The sequence below is a fragment of the Rhinolophus sinicus genome, linkage group LG13 (genome assembly GCF_036562045.2).
Source record: "Rhinolophus sinicus isolate RSC01 linkage group LG13, ASM3656204v1, whole genome shotgun sequence".
Taxonomy (NCBI): Eukaryota; Metazoa; Chordata; class Mammalia; order Chiroptera; family Rhinolophidae; genus Rhinolophus; species Rhinolophus sinicus.
The window spans coordinates 58,513,879-58,523,812 of NC_133762.1; positions in this window are offsets into that span (position 1 = coordinate 58,513,879).

Here is a 9,934-nt window from a genome sequence, read left to right on the forward strand (position 1 = left end):
TAAAGGCCTTGGGGTTGGGTATGCAGTTGATGATGGACGTTTGGTATTCAAGGCATATGACTTTTAAATGAATGAAAATAATAATTTGGAATAGCAATTCCATTAGGAAAATGGGCATATATATACTAAGTAGCTTAAGAGAAATACGCAAGTCAGCTAGAACAGTTCTTCCTACTGATGAAGCAACTGTGAACTTTGTATATTTGAACTTTGTCTACTTTTCTATTGCGCTGTCACATCTTTATTCTCATTCTTACTTTTATTTGATATTGAAATATCTAACTGTATATTTCTGATAGACATCTAATTCTCACTGAGTTAATGGGAAATTTTAGGCCTTTCTAATAACTGCCAGTGAATATTAAGATGTAATTATAATGTTTTTATCTTTATATGACTTATGGCTTTTAGGAACCCCCAGCACATCGAGCATGGCGTCATTACAAAGGATTACAGAATCCTCTTACCATCACTTGGACCTGAATTGCAAGTATCATTACTGCTATATTGGAAGAGGAAAACCCAAGGAACAGAATAGGAAAGTCTGTTGTTGTCTAATGCCACAAAGAGGACAGGAATGGCCACATTGTCCCTTTGTCATATCCTTTATCCTGGAGTGTTCTTTAGCTAGATTGTCTTCCAAAGCAATCTTTATGCTTTAGTTTAGCCTCCCCAGTTGCTGTTTGTGTACACTGCCTGGTGTCTGGGGCAGGAGCAGTTCTGGATGAATTGAGAAGAAAAACGACAAGACTTCTATTATAATGCACTGTTTATTATTGGATCAATATGATCGATGTCCACCTGTCAGATCTGTAACATTATCTGGGAACCAGCAGATGGAGCTGTTACAGATAGCGTTCAGAGGTTTGTTTATTCTCCTGAGCACGTGTTTCCATCCTGAGGGAAATACCACCTCATTGTTAGAGCAGAGGAGTTTTTTCTAGCCAGATGTTGCACACGTTTTTTCTCTTGTCCCACACACTTTTTCTCTTGTCCCAAGTCTGCAGAACTAGAAGGTCATTTAGGTGGACGGCCAAGGTTTTCATGTGAAAAAGGTATGATCAGTTTTGTACGCTTCTCGGAGGCCTTCTCATGGCAGGAACACATGTTTGCTATGTACAAGGAGAAAACTAAATATACTGCTTTCTGGAAAGCCCAGACATAGAATCCTAGAAGTGTTCACATATGGCAGACTACAGGGGAAAAGAGAGATTTGGTTAACAATGACTCACTTTGTAAACACATTATCAATATTGATAGACCCCAAAAGTTTGCATATGCAGACTGTCCCTTGGGATTTGCAGGAACTGTTTGTCCAGGCGAGCATCCAGTACTATTCATTCCAGCTGGACAGGACAGATGTGCCTTACTTCTGTTACGGAGGGTGGAGGTGGGTTGCTCTTCCCATCTTATTCTTTTGAGGATACTTAGAAAACTTAAAATGTATCCATGTTTCCTTTAATATAGAAGGCATTTCTTTCCTGGGGGAGTAATGGAAACGTACTAACGGTTTTCAAGTATATAAAAGACTACCAGAAGGAAAAGCGGGACTCTGGCTTTCCACCTCTGGTGTGATCAGAAGGAAAGGAAATTCATTTTGGGGCAGCATGAAAGACACGGAGTGAGTGACAAGATGTTCCAATAGCAAAAGCTGATAAATATTGAAACATGTCCCCATGGCCTTTTCCTCTAGGGTGGTTAATAAATAATGATTTCAAAAATGATGTCTGAAGAATCTCAGATGGTGTGTGAGACAAGAAGGGGGATAAAAGAACACCCCATGTAGTGGTTTATGTATGATGAGTCTTTAAAACCTACTAATTGATTTTCCTGAGGGAAGATGGTATGAAGTTCACCAACAGCAACTACTTTTTAAAATGTTTAGAACTTTAAAAAGTGTTTTCTTTCTGTAACCCAAACTATAAATAATTAGTGGGATTTTGGACCAAATGTCATTTTATTTCCTTCTAGCCTATAAGACTTTAGGAGTAAAACTTTATATCATAACTAAAGCTTGAGGAGTCAAATTTTTATAGATATAACACTTAAAATTTAATTTAGAGCTAATATAATTTTTAGGTTTAAGCTGTAGTTGGAAGTATTCCTAGCATGTATTTGTCCAAATTCTTCCAAAGTCGTTATAGTATACTGAAGATAATTGGTCATTGTAATAAGTACTCTAGGATTTTGCAATTTCTGGAGTTATTGTACAGTTTTAGAAGACAAAAAGAGTGCGGGCAGTTAGACTGTGTTCTAATACTAGGGAACAACCTGGATTCCCCCGTTGGAGTAGGAGACGTGATTCTTTATCCCTGATCTGAGCAAGTCTATCTCTTTGATGGATTTCTACATTTCTCTAAGGGGTGGCATGTTGAAAATTGGCTGGGGTTCTAATTAGCTTAGTTACAGTCAATTAACGTTCCACTGGAATCGTAACTATCATTTAGGATATCACTTTCCAAATGGTCTTAAAAGAAAAAGGCATTTTTCTGTTTGGAAAATTTTTCTTGATTTTTAGATTTATTATGACATTTTCCCCAAAAGATGGAAGTAAAGTAAAGTGCTTTGAAGGAAGGTGACTTTTCCAATTTATATAAAACCCCATGTGGACAGTACTGGGTCTATATTTACACACACATATTATGTATCTATATTACACCTATTATATCTATATAATATCTTATATATTATAGCATGCAATATGCACTACTCTGTCTGCCTTTTTTCACTTACCAATATATCTTAAAGATCTTTGCATGGCTCTCCTTCATTCTTAATGACTGTATAACATTTCAAAATATCAATGCACCCTAATTAATTAACTTATCTCCTAATGAGGGACATTAAGTTGTTTCTAAATTTTCACTATATTAAATACTGCACCAAAAATCTTTGACTGTACCATTTATTTAGAATAGTTTCCTAGAAGAAGAATTTATCAGTTAAAAGTCTTTCTTTAACATTTTAAAACACACTGCCGCTCTAAGGCATTTGTCTGTGCGTCCACCTGTTTGTGAGTAATATAGCTCCTGGAGAAAGTGGATCTTAAAAGAGCTAAATAATGAAATCTTCAAGTGTTCCAAATATCTCCTTGTAGCACTTGAAAATATCTCTTTTCTCTCCTTCCTATAACCATGCCAGTCATTCTCTTCATTGCCTGAACCAGCATTTATTAACTGCAGACAGTGGCCTGGGTGCATCTGCCTGAGAAGAAGGTAGTTGCTGTACATTTTCTAATATCTACTGATACTCCTACCTTATATTTTGCTGGTTGGATAAAAGATGGCAAGAGCTTTCACTGCCCTTTCAAAGTCATTTCTTAGATTTTCCCAAAAGGAAGATGATATCAGGATGGTGGTAGTGGGCAAAAATGCCACCAGGCTTACACTCAGGTGAAGAGAGAGTTCTTTACATGTGAGAAATCTTCTGGACCATGGGAACATGGGATGGATATGACGCTGCGACACTCGGAGCAGAGCAGAAGCAGAACTGGAGCGCAGTTGGGGACCTGAGAAGATGGGGCCAGGCTCATATATGAGATGCTGAGAACAGTGAGGAACCCACGGGAGAGGTAGGTGTTTCTTGGAAAACAGGAACTTCAAGAAGCATAAGAAGTAACAATACCAGGAGACTCAACGATGGTAATTCCATAATTAGGTGTGATCAGAGATCAATATGGTCTGTTTGGTTTGAGTTCACTTATCCTGAACTCAAATGCTGCTCTCTGGTGTCATTTATTGGCAATCTTTCCAACTTGGTAGAGATATCAATTGTGGTGTGCAGTACAAGGTGTGTGTGTGTGTGTGTGTGTGTGTGTGTGTCTGTCTCTGCACACAAATGCATTTTCCTAGAGAATTATCTTAATTATCTTAATGCAAGTTTTGTAAGTTTGGATTTTCAAAACATAGCGATGCCCAAACAAAGAAGAGAAATTGTCTGAACGCTGCTCTGATATGCAGTGCCAGTTGTCTTTACTAGTTGCCAGCTTTCCAAAATCCAAAGATGTGTATAAACATAGCATCTTGCCAGTTATGCAACAAAACAGGTAAGAAGGGGTCCACTTCTTTCCTCTTAAGTTAAAATGTTGGTAACATTATTTTTGAAATGAAAAATACAGATATATTATAGAGTAAGGACAAAATTCATGTGAATTTTTATGATAAAATATAACCTGGGTAGGAAATTTCAAACCAGCTGCTGGCTGCCTCAAACTGCATTAACCGAATAAACCAAAAAGTTTATTTTCATATACTTTAAACTCTGATTTTCATCATCTTTTTCCATCTGGAATGGTTGGTAGGGCAACTAGACTCATTTCTTTAATAACTACATAATGATTGAAATGCATATCTTTGCCATTTAAAGGCAAAGGATCCAAGCACATTTTATGAAATTCGTACTTTCTCACTGCTTGACATTTGCTGGCTCAGACATGTTTCTTTAAAGAAAATCAGAAGACCAGCAGCCTGAGAACCTTGGAGACATCTGCTGGCTTTGAAATTGTTTCTAAAGTTGGCGAGACGTTCACTCTCCTTCCTGCTCGTCACTAAGGTGGGACTCTTTCTGAAGAGCACCAAAACCTAAAGGAAAGGGGTTCTCTGAATGAGCCTCTGACTTCTCTGGCACAAAGGACCTATCACCAGGAGCAGATGTAGCTCTTGTTTAGGGTTGAACTCACCTGGACTAAATTATTTCAGGTGAAAATGCTGTTGTCTCGCACAAACACATATAGGCTGCTCACCATGATCTAAAATGGCATGTAATGACACAGGAGTACCTGGCACAAAACCATACTCTAGATAGACTCAGAAGGCACTTTTGAGGATAGAAACTGAATAGAAGCTGAGACACTAACCTCCCCACCCCCGCCTTCTTCAATGAGCTGAGCAGAGCTGCAGAACACACACACCTGGGTGGAACAGATGGTGCCCTGGTGCTATTGTTATTTTACAGTCTTGCTGAATGGCAAACTGAATGGTCAAGGACAGCATGTAGACTATTGCAGTTAAACAGGGGATTGTATCCCCCAAGAAAGGATTCTACCATCTTGGTGGAGTCAAGTATGACTGCGCTTCACAGAGGTGGTGAGTGCAGCTGAGATTTTTTTAGAAGCAGTGATTTATATAATGATTCTTAGTGAATGATTTCCAGGTAACTGTCTGCAGCATTGAACTGTTTGAGCTTCCTGTTTGAAGTTTCCTGGAGAAGAGCTACTGCTTGTCTGGATCTTGAATTTCTGTTGCTTACAGCAAGACAGAGTTTCCATCTTGCAAACATAAAGGTCATATATATTTTTTATTTGACATTTCCAAAATATGACTAGTCTGCAAAATCATATGGATGAAACAGGTCTGATTGACAAGCACACAGCCTATGTGTGAGAACTTGGGAGGCAAGCAGAGGAAAAGCTCCTGGTGGGTTGTATTAATTTTTAACATGCAAAGACAGCCACACGTTGGAAGTTAATACTCTAGCAAGGCTGAAATCTATTATTATTTCAGAATATTAGCATTGTTTGGTGTAGAATAACTTAGCTGTAATGACACATTGAGAAATCAATATGACATGAGAGCCAGTGTGCATTTTCTTGAAGATGTGCTGGATGATGACTTTAGCAGTGTTTTAACAGAGGGAATAAGCAAATTTCAAAAGTAAATGAATCAGAAACTGATAAGCAAGTAATAGATTTGTAATACATAAACGATTTTGGTTTTAGTTTGAGATTATCTCCATATTGTTCTAGAAATATATATTATGGTCATTTACTTTGTGTGCAAATTATGCTACGTGTCCTATAGTTGTGCACATTTGATATATTTCAGGGACGTGTCACTCATCAGCAAGAAACTCAAATTTTCTTTTCTTGGAGGACACTCAATTTAGTGTTACTTGACAAGTTGGTACGAAAAGTTGAAGATGGAGAGAAAAAAGGTTGGGTTGTAATCTTAGTGTCCAAAAGAGAAAATAGTATCCTTCCCTAAGATTTCCTACTTTTTTCTCAAAGGGGAAATAGCTTAAGTTTTGCTGTTAATTACAAGACGATTAAATGCTTGTTGAAAGTAATTTAAATAATGCAAAAATATAAAGTAAAAGGTGAAGTCACCTCTGTAATCCCACCCGATAAAGATTAAAACTACTAACAGTTTGATACATGTTTCTTGGTTTTTAAATGCATAGATATAAGTAAATATGTATAAATAAAATAAATTAGGTTATTCTGTATCCACTGCTATGTAGGCTGCTTTTCCATTTGACTAGGTCTCTAGGATGCTTTTCCATGTCAGTAAATATAGGTCTGCATTAAAGAAGATGTTCCATGATTTATTTCACTAGTTCCCTGCTGACAGATATTCAGCTGGTTTCCAGTTTTCGACTCTTATAACCAACATTGCAGCCATTATGTTGTACACACATTGGTGTATATTTTTAAATATATCCTTAGGATAAATTATCACTGGTACTATTGATGTTTTTTTTTTTCCAAAAAAGCTTTAAGCAAAATACCTAGGTTTTAGGGTATAAGTCACTTTTTAAAAATTATTATATTAATTTCAGGTGTATGAAACAATATAATGATTAGACATTTACACCCCTCACAAAGTGATAACCCCCCCCAAGTCTACTACCCCTCTGATATCGTATATAGCTGTTATAGTACCGTTGACTATATTCCCTATGCTATACTTTACATCCTGTGACCATATTATATATATATATATATATATATATATATATATATATATATATATATATGTAATTGTAGTTAACATTCAATATTATTTTACTTGTGCTTCTGGTGTGCAGCACAATGGTCAGGAATCTGCACAATCTATGAAGTGATCCCCCTGATAAATCCAGTACCCATCTAGCCACATGGTGGATTATTCACAATGATACAGAATTCCCAGCTGAATTTCTCCTGTCATCAGTGCTTGGGGTAGGCAGAATTCTAAGGTGGCCTCCAAGATTCTAGCCCTTTTGCTATACATCCCTGTATGATCTCTCCCCTTGAGTGTGGACAGGACTGTGAATATGATGGGCTGTTTCTCCTGTGATTGGGTTACTATCGGTTGACTTTGAATTCATCACAGTGGAGATTATCTGGTGAGCCTGACTTAAACAGGTGAATCCTTTAAGATCTTCTGCTGGTCAGGAAGGAAGCCAACAGCTATGTTGGGATCTGCCTAGGGACCACGTGGCCCAAAACCTTGAGTGGCCTTTAGGAGCTGAGCTGACATATCTGGCCAAACATGTCAGCTCTACAACTATAATAAACTGAATTCTGCCAGTGAATTTGGAAGAAAACCTCAAGCCTTGAATAAGAATTGCAGCCCCAGGCTGAGACCTTGATTTCAGTCTGGTGAGCCACTAAGCAGAGGACCCAGCCAAACCATACATGGGTGAAAGTCACTGAAATAGCTATGTATGTGGTAATTTATTACACAGTAATAGAAAACTATTAATAAAATCACAGTGAACTGAGGAAGGGCACTGCGAGCATGTTCTGGATTTTGCTTGTAGCTGTCATATCTGGTGAAATAAAGTCTTCCCAAGTACTCACCCTCTACAGAGATGTGGGAGCCAGCCTGAGGTGGGAACGGACCCAAAGCTCTGCGCGTGGACGTCTTCCTGGAGATCACAGTTTGGCACCTCAGTCCATAGCCTTGCTCCTCAGGAGGACTTCCTTGGAGAAGAAAAATCCAGCTTTGCCCTCTCAGTGCTTAGAACTTAGGCCAGCTGCATAGAGGGCCTTTCTTAGAGAGTTTTGTTACTCTAGCAACAAATTTAAGTTATTTAATTGATTTTTCCCCAGATATAAATAATGAATAAACAGCAGGGCTATTATGGGCTCGTGGACTCTTATTTTATTCAAAGGATTATAAACCATTACTATCATTTTGATGCTCAGATTATCAAAGTTTTCCCAGTAGGTGTTCCTTCAAATTGGCTTTTATGTCATTTTGACCCATCCCATCATTTTTTGAGCACTTCTTTATGTATTCTGGTACAACAAGGTATTCCAGATTCATCTTGTACTTTCTCTGGAATTGACCATTTCTACAAGGAGCGCTGGTTCCTTTCAGTGGGTGAATGAATGGTATTTAGAAACCGAAATTTTGGTAGTAGAGGTGCTCACAGCTTCCAGGCCCTTCTGAGCTATGAAATTTCTTTTCTTCCTCTCTCCCTCCTTTCCTTTCCTTTCCTTTCCTTTCCTTTCCTTTCCTTTCCTTTCCTTTCCTGTCCTGTCCTGTCCTGTCCTGTCCTGTCCTGTCCTGTCCTGTCCTGTCCTGTCCTGTCCTGCCCTGCCCTGCCCTGCCCTGCCTTTCCCTTCCCTTCCCTTCCCTTCCCTTCCCTTCCCTTCCCTTCCCTTCCCTTCCCTTCCCTTCCTCTTCCCTTTCCTTTCCCTTTCCTTTCCTCTGAAACTTTCTATCCCAATCAAACACCATAGAGTGTACTATTTCTAATTCCCTTCCCCAACAGTGGGAAACCTGGCTCCCACTATTTACTCATTTGCTCCATCCTACTTCAGTATTGTAAACACATACCACCGAGAATCAAACATTCTAATTAGAGTTCAACATTTATTTACAGTTCGTTTTGATTTTAGAATGAAGGTAAACAGAATACTGTATTCAAAGTTACTTGGGTTAGTTGTTTTTTTAAAATTCTTTTCTCCAGTGTGGTTATGTTATTCATTTGAAATACAATTAGGTTCATTTGTTTCTGTTTAATTTATCCAGTTTTAATTTACTTTTTTATATTTTTCAAATTATCTTTTTTATCCATATCAGGCAGAAAATATCTTAATAAAAGTTTATCGCCAGAAGCCCCGCAGTGGTCCTTTTTGCTCCAGAAATGGAGTTCCAGATCCAGGGATCCCCTTGGCCTCAAATGGAGTCCCACAGGGAACATGTGATGGACCCACAACTGCTCTAGGCAGGTGCCCCAAACCTGTTTGCTTATCATGCAATCCTAGAAGAAGTCAACTATAGAACTGATCTCATCCCTAACAGTGTCCTTATGGCAGAGGACACACCTTCCTGTGGATTATCTCTCATTACCAAAAGCAGTGCCCCAATATGTCCTCCCCCCATGTTTATATATTGATCTTCATCAAAGTACAGAGAACAAGGCCTGCAAAAATATACAAGGGGAAATGGACAAAACACAATGAACTAGAATGGCTCTGCGAACTCTCCCTCAATCCTAAAGATTAAAAAGAACAAAAAATAAGGATATTGGATTGGAGTCTGGGTTGAAAAAGGTATTTCTTTGAAGGACAGTATTGAGACAACTGATTAGTGAATAAAGATAATATGATATATATTTGCTATTACATAATAGCATTTTATCAATATTCAACTTCCTGAACTTAATATTTAATATTTGCTCTGTGGTTATATCAGAAATGGTTCTTGTTCTTTAGTGACACATGCTTAAAAATCGAGGACTGTTTTTCCAGGATCCATCAGCTCCAAGTCACATAGTTGTTTCAATAACAATTACCACCCCAATAAACTTTAATTTAAAAAAAAAATTGAGGAGTGAAGGGTCATTATAACTGCAACTTGCTCTCAAATAGTTCACATATACACACACAAAAGCAAAATGGCAAAGTGTTAGTAGTTGGTGAAGAGTATATGAGAGTTATTTGATACTATTCTTGAAAATTTTCTGCAGTCTTGAATTTTTCAAAATAAAAAGTAAAAATATTGATAATTAATAAGATAGATCCATTTTACAAATTATAGATAAGCCACATTATTTGTCTATATCAAATCCTCTATACTTTTATTCAGATACCCACGCAAAAATCACAAAAAAGTGGACCACATTTTAAAGCACAAAGAAACTCCCCATAAATTCCAGAAAGTAGACACTTTCACTATTAAATAAGAATAAAAACAAATTGAGCATTCTATTCAAGAGATTT